Genomic DNA, 23,019 nt, shown 5'->3' with positions numbered 1-23,019 from the left:
TTAAGGTAGAACCGTCAGTAAACTACAATCCAAATCAATAAAACAACAACAATAAACACTAATATTTCACTGCTTCTCGATTAAAACACACATAGGGCATTTTCCCATAAGCATTACTGACAGATCCAGTAAGGTGAAAAGAATAGTAGGGTACAGGAAACCGGGGGTGGGGGGGTGTAGTCTCGGGGTGTGGTGGTGAAGTGTGATTAATTTAAGTCGAGACCACGAGTCTAGATAAGGAATAACCAAGGCGCCAAGGTCTTGAGTCTCGCGTCGTCTCTCTTGGGTTGAGGAAGTCTAGAAAGTGGTGATTTTTATCACTATTGTCATTTTGAGAAGAGGCCAACATTCAGGTTTGTAGCCCACATTCCGTTGGGGAATGAAAACTGGGTGTAGGGCTTTGCGGGGCTCTTTGTGGCCTTAGTAGCGGACTGGTGGTAAAATGTCAAGGTTGTGTACAAATCGATTACGTGACTCCGTATACGTTTTTATCTTCTGCTAGAATTTTTTTTTTATAAGGCAAATTCTTTCACATCTCGTGTTTATACCTTGAATTTTAATACCCTAATAGCACTTTGTATTTATTTTGTTTTATTTGTACGTCCATCAGGATGTAGATTAAAATCTTCCAGTGGATGTATGGACAGTGCCCAGTGGTCGTGGTGCGCATCAAACATTTTTGAGTATGAAGGATGACATTTAGTGTGTCCGTGGTGTTTTTCACATGATCCCATTAACTCGAAATGACAAAATGGCTTTATTGATATTTATGCAGGAGGACCAAGATAGTCACTTTAGGTCCCTGTCTTGCAGCACGGCTGTGAGACGGACATTGAATGCTGACTTGGAGAGTGCCCTTGAGTGAATTCGGAGCATGTGGTATCGCTGGAATGATTTTGTATCAAACCAGAGACTATACTGTGAGACTCAGTTTAGACCAGTGGCCACCATAATTCGTGAGCGTCATCTCCGACTATATGGACATGTAGCACGCTTCCCTGGTGTTGGTCCGTCCTGGTTATAGGATAATTTCCACAAGAGACAACCCTCGATCGTTCTGATCATATCTATCGAAAGTTGTTTGGAATGGGAAGGGTGGCTGCATGGGACCCGGAGAGAAGCGAGGAGACTGGCGGCGGCGGCGTGCGAGTGAATCAACGCGTTCCCTGGCATACGCTCCCAATTGATGATGATGACTTGTTGTGAACAGGTGTAGCAGTTTGTGTCACCGCACTCCAAGAGGAGCAGGTGTTGGATATGCGTTAACAGGAAAAGACCGAGGGTGATCTCACTATGCACACCAGCTGCTTCTCTGAGCGTATGCGCGCGAAGTGTACGGAATCCGTAGGTCAGCAGAATCGGTCTTATCACGACTCGCAGTGTTCGTAGGTACAGGTGCAAGTCATAGAGATCTGTGGGCGTCTACAATATACATGGCCAGTTACTATTGGTTGTAAGCATACAACGGAATGGACAGAGGACATAAAACCCTATGCAGTCAATAGTTACGGGGAGATGGATGGAAAGATAGATGGGAAAGTAAGTGTGTGTGTGTGTGTGTGTGTGTGTGTGTGTGTGTGTGTGTGTGTGTGTGTGTGTGAGTGTGTGTGTGTGTGTGTGAGAGAGAGAGAGAGAGAGAGAGAGAGAGAGAGAGAGAGAGAGAGAGAGAGAGATCGACAGTTAGATTGACGGATGGACAGGCAGACAGACTGGTGGCCCCCGTACATATGAGAGGGTGTGGAGAGTGTGGCTATCAAATGTTGAGAAGGGCGGAACTGTGTGTGTTTGTGTTTGTGAAGTGTGTGAGTAAGAGTGAGTTGACACGGCACAGGTATAACGATGGGAAAGTGTTAGCTGGTGTAGGTGTGATGGATGGTTGTAGGTTGCCAATGACACGGGGAAACGATAATAGCCTTGTTTGTTGTTGTTGTTGTTCTTATCTTAGTACCCAGATGCAGCTGGAACCAGAGTGATGACCTCATCATTTTAAAGATGGTGTAACATTACGAACTTCAGCAGTGTGAACTAGTTGAATTTCATTAGACAAACTAGTTTGAATTGTTCACAATGACTTCTTAATTGAATAGAATAATAACATGGTTTGCACTTCCTGATATCCCAATTTTTTTGTAGTAATTACTCCCATATGGCAGCAATGAGTTAAGGAAAGCTTCCCAGAAACGTAAGATAATGACACTGACAGTTGCCAGGCCACGAATAAACAAACTGTTACGTGTAGTCTACATACAGTACGAAACAAGGGGAAGCATATGTATAGATATGTACAGCCTTTGTGTTGATATTCCCGGAACATGGTAGTTTTTAAAATATCCTTCATGGTTTTGAGTAGGTTGACTGTAAATTAGTTGAAGGTTTTAAGAAGATTATTACGTGAGACGAGAACATATAATTGATGTCACTTGTAAGTACTACAGTGCAGGGTTGGGTCCAAGTACAGGTGACTATAAGTTTATGTACCTGGATAATTTTCAAGAAAACGTATAAATACAGCATTTTTGCATTGTACTGTAGTCTAAGTCCAAGTACTTAAAATAACAGCATCTATCCAATATTATCATTAGAAAGTTTGCTAGAATCTGTATACAGTACATAACTTTCAATTAAATACAATGTACTTGTTTGTACTTGAACGTAGTTGGTATTTTTCAAGTACTTTGGGTCCAAGTACATGAAAGTCCAAATACAGGTAAAGGTAAAATGTACGTGGACCCAACCCTGGCCTGCACAAGTACATGGAAATCTGTACTTGAGTTCGAGTACAAGTAAAAGTGAATGTACGTGGACCCAACCCTGCTACAGTGGAAGGTGTATTTTTTTATGGCTGTGACGAGCGTATTGACGTAGAGTGTATACCTAATTCGGTTATGGCCTTGTAAACTCCAGTTGCATTGTGAAACTAATATGCTTCTAACAACAGAATGGTTGTTTAATTATGGATTAGCAGTATAGTAAAGGAATAACTCGACATTTTATAGCGCGGTTCACACGTGCAATGTTTCGGCAACAAGTTCCCGCTTTTTCGGCAACCTTTTGACCGTGTGAACCGCGCTTTGTCCTATGGTTAAGCACTCGAATAAAAATAATAATAATATCGAACACAGATGTAACTTGTACCGTAAAGTGTTTAAGTGTTTTCCATGTGTTGAAATTGAATTTCTAGCCTAAAGGACTCTTTTGTTTTAACCATTTAATGATGATGGGCCTGGCCTAAGCTTAGTAGAATAGACTCGTGGAGTCAATTAACTCTATCCAGGACCAATTGGGTGAATTGGCAACAGAATTTGAGAACTCGCACGCACGCTTTGGTCTATGTTAGGCTTATGTTTACATTTTGACCTTTACATTTTCCCCCCCGATGATGAAGATCCGATTGATTTGTTCATTCGAGTTGTTCCGTTCTCGTGCACGTTGCATGTCGTCTGCTTCCCTCCGTCCCAGGAACGGACAACGCGAGAAAAGAAGTTGCTGCGTGTAGCTGACGTGAGACCACGTCTGTAATTATGGAGTCGTACGAAGATGTGATTATGCACACACGGTTGTGGAGGGCAAGATGGATGTAAAGTTGAAGTTGTCGCAAACACACACACACACCTTGGGAAGTTAACCTTGGTCCACCTTTATCTCAAGGACGGTGAGGTGTACGTGGTGTTGGAACCACCACCACCAACACCACAATCATCATAACCAGTACCATCACCAATCACCAGTATCACCGCCACCAGATTTTCCCCTTCACCTCTCCGCTTCCTACTCAATTAGTATTTTAGGGATTTTAGTGGCAGCTGTAAGGATCAGTCACGCAACGTTCTTTTATGATTGGAAAAAAAGAAAAACACTTCTAACACCCTCATTATTATTACTACTACACACACACACACACACACACACACACACACACACACACACACACACACACACACACACACACACACACACACACTTTTTTCCTATAGCTACCTCTATGGCACGATATTGTTTTCCTGTTTTTTGTCTCTTAATATTGGCGACAAAATGCAGGAATTTTCCTGCCTATGAGTACCCAAACACACACTCACACACACATCTTCCTCGGAGTTGCAACGGTTGGAATCGGTGGGGGCTTGGTGGAATCAAGATCTAAGAATATAAGGTCTAACCACTTCCGACCGAATTTCGAGGGAGTTGGCGCAGCGGGCCCGTGAACGTCACCTGGCTGTTCAAAGTGGGGTTAGCGGGTCCTATAGCTGTCAGTTGAAGTTGGTCCGTCGTTCGAAAATGACGTCGCCTTCGCTCGCACCGCTCCACTCAATTAGTTATATTCTGACAAATATTATATAAAATATATATATAAATATATATAAAATATTATAGTTCCTGTCTATATATATGAATATATAATATATATGATATATATATATATATATATATATATATATATATATATGATATATAAAATATTATAGTTCCTGTCTTCCTTGGCGTTTCACAGTTTTCTTCAGTGTATCACAAAGAGAAAATGGACGCATCCAAATGACGTCAGAAGCTGCGCAGAACTGCTCCAGCGGTTAGACCTGTTTACTTAGACCTTGGGTGGAATGGGACTTCACTGCTGAGCGTCGTCTCGAGAACGAATAAGTTGGGGCGGATTGCACATTTCATTAACGTCTCTATTTGTATAGATTTCTACGTGATTTCCTCCTTGCTTACCCACCCCACTTTTCCACTGTCATTTCCAACCATGCGAAAAATAGGAAGACTCGGCCGATGTCTGTTGTATGATTGCAAAGTAATTTCCACTTCAAAATAGAATGCTGATCACTAAGATCTATTGTCTTTTCTTGTAAGGCAAATCACCAAAGATTAGTGTTCAAATCCGACGTGTATTCGATAATTTGATTGGTCTTTCCACCCACGCTGCGTCTCCTCTCAGTGCTGCCAACAGCAACTAGAAATTTAGATGATCAAAATACGTCGCTGGTGAATGCTGCCTTCGGTTCTCATCGTTGTAATGTATGTAATAAGATGTATCATATATAGAGTGGGAACTTGAAGAAAAATGTATCCTAGGTAGTGCAGGGCGGATGTCCCAAGTCCTCGAAAGCAGACGTCTGGGCAGTCTAGTGTCTTTATTTCTTTCATTCCGTGTCTTTACTCCGTTTCGTCATTTTGTCTCCTAATTTTACATCACCTTTGTTTCCTCCACAGCTCTCCATGGTCACCTCCTTCCTCTCGTCCCTTTCATGGTCATGATAACCTTTCTCGGTACATTTCACGTTTTTGCCCAGTTCCGTTACCCCTGGGTTGAAAAGGCCTTTCTAAAAGTCAGGCCTAGCTGACGGCGACGACGACAACGAAGTTTTGGGAGTTGGTGTTGCCGGTGTTGGAGGTGGTTGGTGGCGATCTTGATCAGCAATTGTTTCAGGTGTTGCTGCCGTGCTGTCCGTGTTAATTTTAAAACCACTTGGAAGTGCAGTTTCCCAGCCGAATAATATAGGTTGGTGTTGCAACAGAATCTTGATCCTACAGGAAATGTAACCGGAACTTCCGAGTGGACTGGATCTCCAACAGTTGTTTGAAATGTGCCTGCAAGATCCTTCACATCTAAACCCCCCCCCCCATGCAACAGCATTGTACTCAAACACATACATCAAGCTAACCACACAACCTGTGATACATCCAAGCATATACACACCACCAAAAACAAACAGTCTCGACAGAACACCAAATTCCATGATCCAACATCCCCCTCCCCCAAAGTGAAATCGCCTCCAAAAAGGACAAGAATAATTACCGCGACTACATTCAGGTCACAAAGCTTTCTTTTCATAAGGGACTTTAGGGCTAAACCCGTGACCGTGACCGGTTTTCTGGGGGCCGCGGATCATTGCGAGAGAGGATCAGGGTACAAAGGATGGATTGACCACGATTGGCAACTATATGGGGTGTTTGCGTTAGTGTTTGGTCACGCAGACCTCCAGATATTGTATCTTCCTTGCCCAACAACTGTAACATGACCGACTTATTCAGGTATTTATGGAATACGTGGACACTAGAAACTTCGGCATCCCTGTAACTAATATTATTTGCCTTCTTGTTGGGATTGTTGATTTGTTCATTTTATTTGTTCGAGTTGTTTGTTTTGCTTTTGTTTTATTTTTTATTATTGCTGATGTAGAACGGTTGGGGTGTAGGTTAGGTTAGATTGTTCAGTAAGATTACAATTACGAGATGTCAAACGATACAAATGGCCATACTTTTAAGTCTTCGTCAGCCCTGACGAACTTTCTACCTATATAAATTCTAATTTTATTAACCCATTGGCTATGCATATGAAAATCACCGGCAGACCTCACACACAAGCGAATAAAACCAGAAAATATGTAACGAAACCAGCTAAAATTCTACTTTCTATTGTTTGAGAATGTAAGTAGCTGGCGAAAGATATAAAAGTACGGTTCTTAGTTCATTTCTCATCATCATTGCGCTAAGCATGGACCATGCAAGTGACCTCGTTCCGGTCGTGACCCAAAGTGTCCAATTGTCGGACAGGCGGACACGTCCAGGCATGCGATGGTCTCGTTCCAGTCAGGTTGACGGGTCCGGAATGCCTTCCTTCGTCTGGCGAGGGTGGAACCAGGGATGTCTCGAACATCCTGCATCATCTTGATTGCCAGCGAAATAGGCAAAAACGAGACGTCAGTCGAAAGTGGAATGCGGCTTAGTGCACATATATAAACCCAACTGCAATATCCTGATAGATTTGAGTAGATTTGACCTGACCTTAGATTTGACCTGACCTTATTTAACCTAACCTTAGTGAAGACATGCATTATGTTGGCTCTATCTGAGCATACAATTTCCCATGTTCCACTTTTGCCTGACAACCTGGTTTTGCCTGTTACACCGATCCGGCTTGTCATCCTTCCATCACGCTTCCTGCAAAATACATCTTGCTAAGATCGTGTCGAGAGCTGACTGGACCGTGGTTGGTACCAAGATCTAAGAATATAAGGTCTAACCACTTCCGACCGAATTTCGAGGGAGTTGGCGCAGCGGGCCCGTGAACGTCACCTGGCTGTTCAAAGTGGGGTTGGCGGGTCCTATAGCTGTCAGTTGAAGCTGGTGCAGCGTATAGGGAAGACGTTGCCTTCGCTCGCATCGCTCCATGCAATTAGTTATATTCTGACAAATATTATATAAAATATATATATAAATATATATAAAATATTATAGTTCCTGTCTATATATATGAATATATAATATATATGATATATAATATATATATATAATATATAAAATATTATAGTTCCTGTCTTGGCGTTTCACAGTTTTTTTCAGTGTTTCACAAAGAGAAAATGGACTCAGCCAAATGACGTCAGAAGCTGCGCACAAGAATTCAAACGGTCTGACCTGTATATTTAGACCTTGGTTGGTACTGTGGACGCTTTTCCATGAAATTCGTTGACAAAAATACTTGACCAGAACGAGACTTTTGTCTGGGCCGTGCCCGGCAGGACTGTGAATAGCGCGTGGAGATCGAGTTTCTGGGTAATGTTGAATAAAAGCAAAATAGAATAGTGCTTCTTTTGATAGACCCCGGATTTGTCTCGCGGTGCGCATGCGTCAACTTCGCCTTCGGGTCGGTTGAGAGATGTCCCGGTAGTTTGGACGAACTGACCGTGGTGGGGTGAATGGAAACTGCATGAGACCATAAGGCATACACAAGGCAGTTCCATGCCCATTAACACCTGTCATCCCCATCCATAAAGTTGTCTAACCGTTTCTTGAAACAACCGAAAGCTTCAGCGCATACTACATGGTTACTAAGTCTATTCCATTCGTTGACCACCCTATTAGTAAACCATGTCTATTTCCTTCTTAAATATACAGTAAATTTGTCCAGTTTAAATCCATTACTGCGAGTCCTGCCCTGTTGTCTTAATAGGACGACCTTGTTTGCAGAAGGGGCAAACAGTAAAGAAAACTGTAGAGTTAAATGATTATCACTTCTTAGGATTATATCAACGGTTTCAATAAATTCGGACATGTGGCAACAGCGCCATCTCCTGAGGTGTCACTGGCGAGACGTGTAGGATGGGGTGTGTAACCATCGTTAGAATCCCCAGCTTCCTTTAATATATGCGCACAGACTGTATACCCGTGTCTTCTTTTAATACCTTCTTCAGCTTGTTAAAATGTATCAACAGATATAATGTATAATGTGCCGGTATGCTTCCCTTACCCGAAAGATTCATAATGCGTTGCCAAGTTCAGTGAGGTAGTGTTTGTTGAATACCCACTCGGTATTATTCTCCGTACTGTAGATGAAGTAGTACAGATCCATCCACATCTGGTCCCGTTGGTACTTGCTCTTATTCCTTTCTCTGGATAATGGTGTCGACGCTATGGTTCTTAAACAATCCAGTGGGCTAAAGAAACCAGTTATAAGTGATGATTTATTTTGTGAAGGGGAGAACGCTTATGAGGTGGGTATTGTATTTTGAGTTTTGTGGAGGAAGAGGAGGACGATACAAAGTCAGGAAGGAGTAAGGGTTTGGTATCATTCAGGCAAGCTGTCGGGATCGCTTGGGTAAGGTGAAGCGACAAGACTGGATTTTATTAAGGGAACTAGGGGAATGGGTGTTGGGTCAAATGAAAAGGAGGAGGAGGTGGTGGTGGTGGTGTAGATGTTGATCGTGATGGAGGAGCTGAGAGTGAAGGAAAGTGAAGGATGTGAAGTGGTCAAAGTGGCTGAACACAGAAAAAAAAAGAGGAGGAAAGGAGCGGAGAGGAGGAAGAGGGGGTGAGTAGGATGGGATGTGAAGTGACCAAAGTGGCTTAACACGGGCAAGCTGATGTTGTTGGGGCTGGAGTGCAATGAAGGGGAGCTTACTGCAGAAGAACTGCAGTGTACATGGTGGATAGAAACGGAAGTTGCGGAAATTTGGTTATCGAGGTGACCGCGGGGATGAACACGAGGGGCTCGCGGTATCACGGGACAGAAGTGGCACCCGATACGGGAGGGGCGGGTGTGTATTGATAATTATAACCAAAGTAGGCCAACAACAACCACTTCACTACAAAGCGGTCCTCCCCTTCCCTCTTCTCTCTTTTTTTCTTTCATTCCCCTTTCTCTTCCCATCTTGACCTTCCCTTCTTTCCTTTCGTCTTTCCTTCCTTCCTTTCATTATTTGTTATTTCTCTCATCATCCTCTTCCCATCCCTCCCACCCTCCCTCATTTCCTTCCCCCATTCTACTGCCTCTCCTCATCTTCTCTGCCTCCTCCACTATCCTTTCCTCACTCCCTCTTACTCCTCCCCTCTCCTCTCTCCTTCTTCCCCTCTCCTCTCTCCTTCTTCCCCTCTCCTCACCTCTCTCCTTCTTCCCCTCTCCTCACCTCTCTCCTTCTTCCCCTCTCCTCACCTCTCTCCTTCTTCCCCTCTCCTCACCTCTCTCCTTCTTCCCCTCTCCTCACCTCTCTCCTTCTTCCCCTCTCCTCACCTCTCTCCTTCTTCCCCTCTCCTCTCTCCTTCTTCCCCTCTCCTCTGTCCTTCTTCCCCTCTCCTCTGTCCTTCTTCCCCTCTCCTCTGTCCTTTTTCCCCTCTCCTCTCTCCTTCTTCCCCTCTCCTCTCCTCTCTCCTTCTTCCTCTCTCCTTCTTCCCCTCTCCTCTCTCCTTCTTCCCCTCTCCTCTCTCCTTCTTCCCCTCTCCTCTCTCCTTCTTCCCCTCTCCTCTCTCCTTCTTCCCCTCTCCTCTCTCCTTCTTCCCCTCTCCTCTCTCCTTTTTCCCTCTCCTCTCTCCTTCCCCTCTCCTCTCTCCTTCCCCTCTCCTCTCTTTCTTCACCTCTCCTCTCTCCTTCTTCCCCTCTCCTCTCTTCCTCCTCCCCGGCCCTCTCTTCCTCCTCCCCGGTCCTCTCTTCCTCCTCCCCGGTCCTCTCTTCCTCCTCCCCGGTCCTCTCTTCCTCCTCCCCAATCCTCTCTTCCTCCTCCCCAATCCCCTCTCCCTCCTTCCCTCTACTCGCTACCTCTTTACCTCATTCTCCCTCCTCCCTTCTCTCCTTTCCGCCCTCTCCTCTCTCCCTCCCATTTTCTCTCTCACTCCTCCCTCTCCTCTCACTCCTCCCTTCTCTTCTTTCACTCCCCCTTTCTTTATATGCTACCCTCTCCCCTCTCCTCTCCTGTCTCTCCCTTCTTCTCTCTATCCTCCTCCTCTCCTCCCTGCTTCTCCTCCTGCCGTTGCTTAGCCTCCGCCCTCCTCCATCATTCCCTCACTCGGCGGGTGCCCTTGAAGCTTTACGCCTCCTCCAGCATTCTCTTTCCTCTTCGCCCTGCCCTCCCTTCCCCTCCGCTCCCCCCTCCCCCCCGCCTCGCCTCCCACTCCTGCAGTTTTCACTCCTCTTCTTACATTTTTCTCCTTATTTGCCGCTGCCGCAGACACCTGCTCCTGTCGCTACTCCTACTCCGATTCCTTCTGGTCCTCCTCCCCTTGCCTTTCCTCCTCTCACTCCTCCTCCTCCTTTGCCTCCTTCTCATCCTCGCTTCTCGATTGTCCTTTCCGTCCTATGACTTTGCCTCCTATTCCTCATCTCTTTTTCCTTTTCCCCTTCCTCCCCTTTCCCTCTCGTTCCTCCGCTTCTCCTTTCTTCCTCCCCTTCCTCTTTCTTCCTCAGTTTCCCCTTCCTCCCCTTCCCACTCCATCCTCTTATTTTCTCTTGCCCTTCTTTCCTTCCTTCCTTCCTCCCTCCTGTTCTCCCCTTCCTCCTCCTCCTGTTCTCCCCTTCATCCTCCTCCTCCTGTTCTCCCCTTCATCCTCCTCCTCCTGTTCTCCCCTTCCTCCTCCTCCTCCTCCTGTTCTCCCCTTCCTCCTCCTTCTCCTGTTGTCTTCCCCTCTTCCTTCCCTCTTCCGCCTCCTCCTCCCTTTCCTTCTTCCTCTTCCCCTTCAATCCTCCTCTTATTTTCTCTTCCTCTTCTCATTCGTTTCCCCTCCTCTTCCTCTTCTCTTCTTCTTCCCCTCCTCCTCCTACAATCACATCTCCAACACATTTTCGTCCTCATTATCATACCAGCGACCACTTTCCCCTCCCTCCCCTCATTTTCACTTCATTTCGCCCTCATCTCCCCCCTCATCCTTGCAGTCTTGCCCTCCCTTCTCCCATTCCTCCTAACGCCCCCCTAATCTTCAGCTCCCTTCCGCTCCCATTCCCTACCCCTACTCTGCTTGTCGATGCAGCAATCTACGTATACTTGTGCGTTCCATAATTTCTTGTCCCTTGCGCCCGTCTTCTTCCCATGCCTTGGCTGTTGTCAGCTTAGGCTAAAGAGACTCCTGGTGATGACCCAAGGATCCATCCTCGTTAGGGCTGTCGGGTACCGTGGAGGTCTTTGATACTTCTGGTGGTCGGTGTTTAATGCCTTCATGGGGAGAAACTGAGAGCGCGACAAGGCCTCGACTATGATTATCCGGAGGGAGAGGGGAGGGGAGGAGAAGGAAGGAAGGTGTTTCTGCAGCAAATGGTGGCCCATAGGCCGACGACAGGTGTACCAACCTATGGGAGTGAAGTTGTGGCCGTGACGTCACAATAGGGGATGCTGGAAGCAGGGAAAGAATACGCCGTCTCGTTCTTATCCATACCTTTCTTCTCTCCTGCCATCACCCTCCGCTTCCTCTCTTCTTTCATATTTTCCTCGTCTTGTCCTCGCCCTCCTTTCCTCTCCACTCCCCCTCTTTATACACCATCTATTTTGCATTCCTTGCTCCTTGTCCATTCGTTTATCCAAGTCTCCTCATGCGTTAGTAAAAATGTCTTCATGGAATTTGCCCAACCCCTACCCCGTCTTGCCCATGTCCCAGTACCTCGTCCAACCCCTAGTAGTATCTGCCGCTTTCTCCTTGTCTGCTGGCTTTCTCTTTTTTCCATATTCATTCTCTCTGAAGTACCTTCCTCCGCCTCCCACACATCGCTTCTACCATCACCACCATAAGCCCGATGACCACTATTACCCCCCCCCCCCAGTCACATCCCTCCATCTCCTACCCTCCCACACACTTTCCACTATCTCAACCCACGGGTACCCCCAAGCACACCCAATGTTTTCGACATGTTAGCCAGAGCCATGCTCGACAATCAGGTGGGGAGGGTTAGGCAAGGGCCTGGGTTGGATGGTGGGAGGGTGTTGGGGGGGGGGTCGTTATTGGTCCCAGTTATTGGCCCGGGCTGACATGTGCTGCCTCCCAACTTTTGCAGCAGTCGCGTCGCTCGCGTCCCTCATATGCGCGTCACCCCCCTCCCCCTCCCCCCTCTCAGCCCCGCAGCACTAATGCATCGCCTTGCTCTTCCTTACCTGCCCCCTCGCGCACAAACACCCCCTCCCCAGTCTTCTGTCGAGCCATGTCTCTTTTTGTCGTTATATCTCATCAACAGAGGTTTCCTTTAAGTACCCCCCCCTTTCTCTCTCTCATACACATATTCCTCTGCCATTCTCACTTTTATTCCCTTTGCCTCTACTTACCCCTAACTTTCTCCCCTTGCCTTTCTTTGTTTCTCCTCCCATCTCTTCTATTGTTTTCGCATAAATACGGCGAAGTTGTGCGCCTTTGATTTTTTCCCACGTTTTCCGCCATTTAGTTCTGCAACAGATGAATTTTCCCTCCTACAAGTCTCCGTCTAGGCTCATCTCTCCTTGCTTCGCATCCACGACACCCGAGCCTAGTATTGCCCCGAGCAGCATCTGTTACGGGATCCTTCTTTGATTACTCCTTCCCCCTCCCCCCTCCCCCCAGGTCCCCTAGAGGGTGGGCGTCTTCCGCCGTCGCCAGGAGGGACGCCGTGGAGGTTCATACCTCTGCCAGGTGGCTCCTTGCCGACGGGGGTGGGGTGGGGGTGTCGATGTAGGTGTAGTCGAGTTCATTCTCTGGCTGGGAATCTGAAGGAGGTATCGTCAAACTGGGTTCTGTACATTCAGCATAGGGTGATGGCATTGAAATGTGCTCATATGGTTTTAATTGATCAAGATCTGTTGGTGTACTGATATACGTCTTCTCTAAGCATGGTACCCTTCATGATGATGAAGTCCCCTAAGCTGTATGAAATCTGTTGGCATCAGAATGGAATCTTGAAACCTTTCGTTACAGTAAAATCGTTGAAATTTATTTTGGTCTGACAATTTCATTCGGCTAAGCTCTAGAGAATGGAGTATTTATGGGTGAGCTCCCCACTGGTAGGTCCCCCCCCCCACACACACACCACTTTTCGTTGTGCAGGCATGACGCTTTCGAACTGGTCGATATAAATTCATTGTTTTAGTGGCAAAAATGTTGTTATTGTATTTTAATGTTGTTGCATAATTACAGTTGTATATTGCAACGTCATGGTGCCATAATCGAATGCAGTGTTGGCACAGCGTTCACGTCTGAGTTGTAAGAGGTTCAGTGTCGCGCCTCTGGGACGTGTAACCCTCGGATGCCACACCAGTGTCATTTGAAAGCACTGAGATTTTGCAACGTCAGATGTTACAATATGTGGGAAGGCAGTGTTGTCCAGTAGTCAGTGACAACCTCATGGTTTTGGAAATGGTGAAGCCCATTGGAGAAAACGGGAATCCACGATTGGGTTACGAGGTGACGTCATTTCTTTACTTGGGTGTTGACACAAGCAAGCATTGATGCACGCTGCTACTTTGAGCAGGTTGTTGATCCCTTCGCCCTCACGCATGGAAGTTAAAGGGATGTTTGTGCGCGCAGTTCTTGAAACCCATGATTGGCAAACGCGAAACACGTACAGAACACGGTACGTACAAACTGTGGTCCATTATAGAAACACACGACACGCTTCTTGATATTTAGGAGTTCGCTGAGGTAAAAGCCGGCTGGCCGGCCGGCCTCGTCTGCACCCTGATGGGATGATGATGAATGACTCTGCTGTGTGCACGTGACGCCGGAGGTTCGGGGCGGGGGTTGGGGGTGGGGGGTCGAGAGGGATGTGAATAACGCCCAACCTAAAGCGGAGACTTAAGCTCTAATGGACGAAGAATTCTGAGGACAGCGCCAGAGGCAAGGAAGCAGGGTTGGAGGGAGAGGGGGGAGGGCGGCAAGGTTCTAAGAGTTGCGTGCAGGAAGGTTCATGGTTTTGAGGTGGGAGAACCTGAGTGTGGATGGCTCTTGGAATATTGTCAAGTTCATGGAGGACCCGGTCTGCTTTAGGTGTGGCTTTCATGTGCGTGGCAGTATAGCCTGAATGTGCTCCAGAGACTGCAGGAATTGTTTTTAATGGTGTTCCGTGCTGCAAACGCGGGAAGGGATGTGGGGGGGAAATGCAAAGGCAAATCCCTGTTTTGAATTGGAAATCCACCGGCGTGGCTCGAAATCCTCGATCTCGTTCTTGGGTTCTGTAGGTTGGAAGTCTCTGGGGTGTTAGAGTTGTAAGGGTAGGGGAGGGGTTCGGAATATAGGATGGAGGGTGTGAGCCCATAGTAACTGCATGATGGATGGGTTGGAGTTAGCCAGCAGGGGGTTGCATGTAAGTTTAAGACTCTTGCATCATGTAGGTGTTCTGGATATCGTTCGATACAATTCTGTTGTCGGGGGAAATGACTGTACGAGTTTTATTTAGATTAACCCCCCTTGGGTGGCACACTTTACCGTTTTCTTTCCAGGAAACGACACCTTTTATATCAGTTGAAATATGACATATTGGAGGAGAAATGGGACCCAGAAGATGACAAAGCCGTATTGAGGCTGTCTGTTGCTATCGTTTGTGTCTACATGCTTTGTCGTCTGACGTAGTGTACATGCCCCTAGGCCAAATGCTGACAGTGTGTATATTGAAGAGTCCTTCCACTCTACCAAATGACGCCAGTTTTACCAACGTACCGGTGTTTGGTGTGGAGTAGTTTCCCAAGTTGGGATAGTGGATGAACATATCTACATAGGTAAGAGAATCATTAGAAACCAAGTTGAAAATCACTGGTCTGCTGTAGCTCCCTTTTTCAGTTTAGATATATCTTCGGCAGGTTAATCTGAACAGATTACATAAAATTGAACGACTTTTCTATGAGACCTAAGTTATTTTCACTGTGGATTATACTTTCAGTTGATAAACTGGACTGGTGATCATAAGAACATAAGAATGAAGGACACTGCAAGAGGCCATAAGGCGTAAACTAGGCAGTTCCATGTCCATTACCACTGTTTCCAGTCTCCCATGTGGCTCCGTGGCTAGAGAAATGTAGTGAACTTCATAAAGGGTTAAAATCCAAAGAGCATGCGGCCTGGTTATGGACCAAAAGGTCTTTGTCGGCATGCTCTTCCTTTATTATATATATATATATATATATATATATGAGTAGCGCGGCAAGATATTTTCCTTTAGGCATATTGAATTATATGCGACAGCAAATTGGGCTCCGATGAGTTTTCGATGAAGATTTTCAAGTCTTCTGAAGATATCTCTCGCACGGACAGGCAAAAATAAAAATAAATAGATAAATAAAATAAAATAAATAAAAAATAAGTTATTGGTAGAAGCCATCTAATGGGTGGAACAAGACACAAGACGTTTCGCTAATCACAGTTAGCATTTTTCAATTGTAACATACAGAGAAAGCAAGGTTATAAAAGTAGATAGTAAACACTGGGAGAAGGTACATATAAATACTAGGAAAGATTACATAAAAGGTGACAGTTATTGTAGCCTAGAACTGGGAGAGGGTATATGTGGACTCTGGGGAAGGTAACACATGAAAACTGGTAGAGGGTAACGATGAACACTGGGAGAAGATTACTGCAGGTGACCAGAGCGTCCGTCGCGGCCGGGTGTCTGCTCTTGACGGTTTGTGTAGTTGGGGCGTCTGGTTTGGCGGTTTCTGAAGGGTTTGAGGCTGGAAAGGATGGTGGGGGCTTTCTCCTGGGTGTTCATTGTGGGTTGGCAGTACTTGATATTAAGGGCTTCAAGGAGGGCGAGGCGGCACTGTCACTATAATTTTGGTGTTTTTCTCTAAAATGGATCTGGTGATTGGGGGTGTTGTGGGTCTCCTGGAGGTGCCGTTTAGGCCTCCACTCTTCAGATGGTACATCAGACGTCTGGAAAGGCGACTAGTGGCGAGTGCGATGTAGGAATCTTGGGGCGTGCAGTCCCCAAAAGCACATTGGGGACTGCACGATGTCTGTAGGGCGTGGGGAGTTGTTATTTTTAATAATGAGGTCCTTGGTTTTCTTGAACTTATAGGAAATTGAAAGTTTTATGCGTTCTGTCTCGTTGGTAGGGGTCACGCTGTCTTTAACAGCACGGAGAAGTGCCCTTTCATCCTCCTTGTATGCGCTAGACATATAGGCCCTCTAGAATAAGGTAAAGGTATTGCCTTCGACAGGAGCCCTCTAACCCTCGTACTACTTGTTCATGACGGTCCGCAGTACACGTTGCTAATCGTTGTTTGAGTGGTCATTATTGACAAAGTTGTGTAGAGCGATCTATCTCGTTCCGGGTGGAGATCCAAATGGGGGACTGGGTGAAGGCCCTCCCGTAGAAGGATGCGATGGTGGAGTCCTTATATCGTTGGTGGCACTGTCTCCGTTTAAGCACAAACCAGGGTTAGTTCTCTTGGTGTATACTGATATGTGGGTGCTCCCGTCGGCGTTCTGGGTGAAGAGCACGTTAAGAAAGGGAAGGATACCGTCCGTCACCTCTTCCGTGGTAAGCTGGTTCCTGAAGGAGGCAACGGAGACGTTCACATTCCTCAGAGTCGGTGGTCGTCACGAAGATATCATCTACATATCGGAAGTAGAACAACGGGCGGGCGGAACGACTGAAGACCTCTTTCTCCACTGATCCAGCGAGTGCCCCCAGCAATATAAGGACACCATCTTACCGTCTCTCAGTTCTAGGCCACAGTAACGGTCACCTACTATGTGATCTCTCCCACTGTGTATACGTATCTTCTCCCAGTGTTTACTCTCTACCATTAGAACCTTACTTTCTGTATATGTTGTAATTGAAGATGCAACTCTGATTAGCGAAACGTCTTGTGTCTTGTTCCACCCATTCCATGGCTTCTACCGGCATTTTAGTTTTTTCTTTGCCTCTCCATGCTAGAGATATCTTCAGAAGACTTGAAAATCTTCATCGAAAACTCCTCCGAGCCCAATTTGCTGTCGCATATAATTCAATATGCCTTAACACACACACACACACACATATATATATATATCCATCATTGATTCCAGGATAGCTTACGAAACAGTATTGGGTCCAACGAAAGTGTTCGTTCCCCCAGGGGTCATCCCAGTGGTTATTATAAGATGCAGTTGTTATAATGTTATGATACTATTGTGATGATATAATCACAAGTGTCCACGAACAATTCTGACTCTTGTCGCTAAATGAAACTGGAAATTAAACCGACTACCCGCTCTGTTCGTGTGTGGGCTGCGAAAGTGAATTCCGTAGGCTGAGGCTCCGACTGAGCACAGCTGGGGGGAAACGGGGTTGCTGGAACAAACGTTCTCAGTCTGACACGCAATAAAGAAGTTCAAGTGCAGGAAGGGTTGTGAAACAGTACTCTACTGAAGCTAGCTCAGCCCCAAGCCAAACCACTGCGTGTTCCCGCGCTCCTTTTCCCTCCCTCCCTCCCTCCCTACCGTCCTCCCTCCCTACCGTCCTGCCTAGTTTGCGTGAGCGGGAAGTTCTTTCACAGCGTCTCCCCCTTCACCTGCATTTCGTGACGTCACGCCGACGAGGCAAAGCTGCCAAGGCGACACAAAACAAGAGCACTGCGTTATTCATGCCAGGCAACAACACAAACCTCTCAATGCATGACAACGGGGATGTATTTGCTGCACGGGTGAACCAACAGTGCACGGCATGTAGTGACGAGACCAAAGAGCATTGGTGCCTGGAAGATATTGATGTAATGCATTACTCTGGAGCAACGACCACATATTGCCTACCGTCACACCACGTGAACGATGTAAATGGCCGTTGTAGCTCTGATCCTGGAGTACAGGGGGAGGGAGAAGGGGGACGTGGGTGGGAGGGTGGGGGTGAGCTCGAATGTTGAACCTTGTAGTCCAGTGGGTCCTAGCAATACGACGAGCTTGCGACGTCCTCTCAACTCTGCAGGGTTCAATTTGCGCGCCACTTGTCCAATAAGACTACATGTAGCCCCATCGGTCCGTTCGCCCTACGTCTTGTTCCTAGTTGCCCACGGTAGCTTTGGAGCGTGTGTGTGTGCGTAACTACCTGGTTGTAGTATACAGAAAAGTAGCAACGCTCACGAAGGCTCTGTCTTGTACTTGTCAATTGATTGTCATACCTGGTTCCATATTCACAAAGGATCCCAAATTAGGCTGCATCTCCCTATTTTCCAAATTAGCATACTTCGATTTAAATCCATGTATTGTTACATCATAGCCTACGTCGCCTTCTCTAGCCCAATTCATACATCTGTATGAAATACTATTTCTTCGCATTCTTTAGACATCGTCTGTCTCAACTTATTTTCATGAACAAAGTGTGTATGTGTGTGTTTGTAATAATGCATTCCATACACTTTCCAGAACCTATGTTTATGTTGCTTCAGAGTACAAAAGTTTGTTGAATTGGTACGGTTCCTATGCGTGATTATTATTTCGAAGGTAACCAATTTCGACAGCAGCGTCATGTGAAGGCAGTCATTCTCATGCGACACTCCATACTTTTTGTCAATGCGGTTTCCCGCCATTTATTTCCTGCGCACACTTTTCAGGAGCCATCACAACTGCACTGCCTTAAGACCACTGGGAACTAGTTTGTAAAGTTTGCAAGGACGAATCGACTTCTGGTAGATTTGTTATTCTGTTATCTTGGATTCAAAACAGCAGACCTCGTGGTAGCACAAGCTGCCTCTCATACCAGACAACCACGATAGCGGCCCCCTCCACTCCGCGCGCACACAAACACTACTTGCCCCCGAAGGCATGCGTGAGTGAGATGCGTTAGTTACAATGATAGCAGTTCCTTAGTTTCTGATATCCATCGGACATGCAAAATGCCTTCGCGTGGCGAGGTTGCGCGCGTGTGGTCATGGTGGTCCACACAAATTCGTAAATATATTTTTTGTAGCCATGTACACGATGTACCCTACGGCTGCCGCGAGCGCTTCACCTTTGAAGGTCCTTCAGGAGGGGGCGGAGGTGGCTGCTGCTGCTGCTGCGGCTACTGGTTGCCTGCGGTGCGAGCTAGCTATCAACCCTTTGGGTGTTCTTACGACTCGCCTCAGCACCAGCCCCTTGACCCAAGTTCGCCATACCTACCTATTACCCGTCATTTCTCTCCCCCTTCCTTCCTCACTCCTCTCCTTCCTCTCTCCTTTCCTCCCTCTCTTTCCTCCCTCCTCCCTCTCTCCTTTCTTCCTCCCCACCTTTCCTTCTCCCCTCGCATTTCCTCCCCCACCTTACCTCCCTCAGTCCTTCCGTTTCTCTCTCCTGCATCCCCTCCCTCTCGCCTTTCTTCATCTCCACCTTTCTTTTCTTCCCCACCTTTCCTTCCTCTCTCTTCACCTCTCTCTTTCTCCCATCCGTTTCACATCCTTCCGTCTTCTATCCGTCCCTCTCTCTTCTCTTCACCTTCCTCCCCTTTCCTCCCAGCCTACCTCCATCCTCTCTCCCACTCGCCAGCCTTCAGTCACCACCCTTCCTTTATTCCCCCCTCCTCATTTCTTTCCCTCTTTTCCTTCCACCTTCCCTTCCTTCTCCCATTTCTTCCCCCACTTTCTTCACCTCTTATTTCCTTCCTCCCTCCCCTTTTCTTCACCCCCCTTTCTTAACATGCTTCCCCTCTCTTTACCTCTTCCTACCCCTTTCCCCATTCTTCACCCCTTTTCCTTTCTTCTTTCCTTTTTTTTGTTGCCGCTCTCCCTTCCTCCTTCCCTTTCCTTTTCCTACTTTTCTTATTACCCGTCTACCAGACGTCGCTGATCTCCCTCCTTCCCACATTCTGCATGCCCCCCCCCCCATTCCCGTTCACGTTGTCTTGCGCCATTCCTGGGAGCGACCCAGTCCTACTAGAGGATTTCCTCACTCTCCACCGATAGTATACGTCTGCCGTCTCACGCTCCCGTACACCTTACTTTTACCTCATTCCTCCCTTTTGCGTGACCTTCCTCCATCCGGCATATTTACAAATTCTCGACCTAGTTCTTACTTTTTCTTCCTCCTTCCCGCCACGCTTCCACTCCTGCCATCCATCTCCCCCTCCTTCACCTCCCCTCTTTCGCCTGTTCCTGACATCTACTCACCTCCCTCACCACACCGCTTCCTTTGCTGCAACTCCCCATGCTTTCCTTCCACCTCGCCTCTTTGCACCTCTCCCTCTCCTTCCACCTCCCCCTCCTTCCATTTTCCTACTCCTTCCTCTACTCCACTCCTACTTTCCCACTCCATTCACTTTCCCATTCCTTCCACTTCCCCGCGACTTCTTCCATTTCTCCACTCCTTCCACCTCCTATTTCCATTTCTCTAGTCTTTCACCCCACCTCCATACTTCTCTTGTCTGGCGGAAGATACAATTTATGCTTGAACAGGCTGCATGGCCAACGATCTTGGAAAGGTCTGGAGGCTCTTTGTAGATCGTTTCGTTGTCAGACACTTTTGGGCTTAAATTGACCTCCCACCCCTTGGTAAAGTGGGTCTGCTGAAGCTTCCCAACACACGTACACGCGCACGCACACACACACACACACACGCACACACACACACACACACACACACACTTGGACACTTGGAACAAACTGGACAATGAAATAGTATGCGCAAAAACCATTCATGAGTTTAAAAACAAACTAGACACTGCAAGATACAAAGGCGGGACAACACGAGCATAGCTCCCCTTCCCGCAAAATACAACTAGGTAAATACAACTAGGTAAATACACACACACACACACGTCTGTTAGACGGGTAATAACACGGCTCGGTGGCGAATTGGTAGAGCACTGGCCTCACAAGTCAGAGAACCGGGGTTCGATTCCTCGGCCGGGCGGAGATAAGTTGGGTTTGTCTCCTTTCACGTGTAGCCCCTGTTCACCTAGCAGCGAGTAGGTACGGGATGTTAGTCAAGGAGTTGTGACCTTGCATTCCCGGTGTGTGATGTGTGAGTGGTCTCAGACCTACCCAGAGATCGGCTAATAATGAGCTCTGAGCTCGCTGCCGTAGGATGGTGTCTGGCTGTCTCGACAAGAGGCTGCAGCAGATCCGTGGTGAATACACACACACACACACACACACACACACACACACACACACACACACACACAAACACACATACTCTCTCTCTCTCTCACACACACACACGCACACACACACACACACGCATTCACACACATTCACACATTCATCCCACTTCACCATCACGCCTCTTCGGCGTAACCGCCCCAACAGCCTCGACCCGCGCGGATTTCCTTGAACCGTGCGTTCTCCAGCGGGGTATCTCTGCCGTCACCTCAACCGTTTGTTGTCGAGACGCTCACGAACTCTTGAGCGATTGCGAAGGACGGTTCCGCTCGCGGTGGCTTTCACATTTATTCCCTTTGGCGGGGTCGCTCGCTGGTGTGCCCTTAACGAGTCCCGGTTCCTGGTCCTTTTCTTTATTTCTTGGGGTTTGCTTGTAATGGGATGGGTTGCGAACTGGACGTTCTAGCTCCTTGTAGTAATACCTTTTGGGTATTTAAGGTGTCGAGATGGACTTTGGTTTAGTTGGACGATATGCCTAACTTGATTTAAAAGTTGTAAAGCCAGGCAGTTTATCCACTTACCAGTGGTCTCCAGTCTCTCTCCACTGCTCTCTTCTCTCTCTTCTCTCTCTCTCCACTGTTTTCTCTCCTCTCTCCCTCCCTCGCTCCTCCCTCTCGCCCCCTCCCGTCTACACTTTCACCCGTATCTTCTCAGACATCTTGAATTTTGTATCGCGTATTGTTATCGTTTTTTCTCGTATTGAAACTTGTTTTTGCTTTACTTTCCACATCTCGCGTTTTATGTGGCACGAATTTCCGTCCTTCACCCCCAGTTTTTATTGCTCAGACTCTTGTAGAGTATTTCACGTTCGTGTCAGTGCATTGTATTTTCAGTCTTGCAAGCCATTGTGCAGTTTTATCTCTTCCATCCTAGTTCATGAAGTTCTTCCACTTCCCACTTTCTTTTAGCTTCCGTCCCACCCCCCCACACACACACCATTTTCTCCTTTTTTCCGCTGTTCATTCTTCCACTTCTTTTTCTGGTTCCCCATATCTTCTTAGTCTTTTTTCCTCACCATTCACCCCTCAGCCCTCTTGCGCTCTCCACCATTTCCTTATCCTTCCATATCCTCATTCCTCTTCCGCTGGCTCCTTCCACCCACCCACTCGCCCCCTTCACCTCCTCCCCTCCCTCATTGATTCTCGTCGGCTTTTCGATCCTCGCCTTCCACCTCTTCCTCCCCCTCCCCCGTGGTCCCCTCCGCTTGCTTGAGGCGGCCAGAGCTTTCCGCTCCCGTTGAACCGCGGTCAGATCCTCGGCCATGCCACCCATTTTCCATTTCCTTCTCTTCCCTTCTATTCCTTTACCCTCACTCATTTTCCTTTTCCTCGTTTTTATGTTTTCTCTCTTTTCGCATACCTCCTTACGTTTCCCTTTCCTGTTGTTCCCATCCTACTACCCCTCCTTGCACCTTCCCACCTCTTCCCTTTCCTCTTCCTTCCTTACTATCTATTCTCATTTCTTCTTTACCTTCTTACCTTCGCTTTTTCCCTTTCCTTCATAGCCTCTCCATTCCACCCCCTTTCCCTTTCACTTCCCTCCCCTTCATTCCGTTTTCTTTACCTCTCCTTCCTTTCCTTTTCATTCCTTTTATTCCCTCTTTTCCCTTTCTTCCCTTCCATCTTTTTCTTTCCGTACACTTCTTTTCCTTTCTCCTTTCCCGTTCTCCTTATTTTCTATCATTCCATTCCTCTTCCCGCCCCGCTTCGTGTTAAATTTCCCAAACTTTGCTTCACCTTTCCAGCCCCACCTTAGCCTT

The 23,019-nt window shown here is 47.1% G+C and overlaps 1 protein-coding gene across 1 annotated transcript in view; it reads left to right on the top strand.

Annotated features, from left to right (window-relative positions):
- LOC143018585 (CD9 antigen-like) overlaps positions 1-23,019 on the top strand; it is a 118,641-nt gene that overhangs the window by 57,337 nt on the left and 38,285 nt on the right. The gene's annotated exons all lie outside the window — the stretch shown is intronic.

The sequence above is a fragment of the Oratosquilla oratoria genome, chromosome 35 (genome assembly GCF_046742065.1).
Source record: "Oratosquilla oratoria isolate Oo_2021 chromosome 35, ASM4674206v1, whole genome shotgun sequence".
Lineage (NCBI taxonomy): Eukaryota > Metazoa > Arthropoda > Malacostraca > Stomatopoda > Squillidae > Oratosquilla > Oratosquilla oratoria.
The sequence above is the reverse complement of the archived record's forward strand: the minus strand, read 5'-3'. Positions and strand labels throughout refer to the sequence as shown.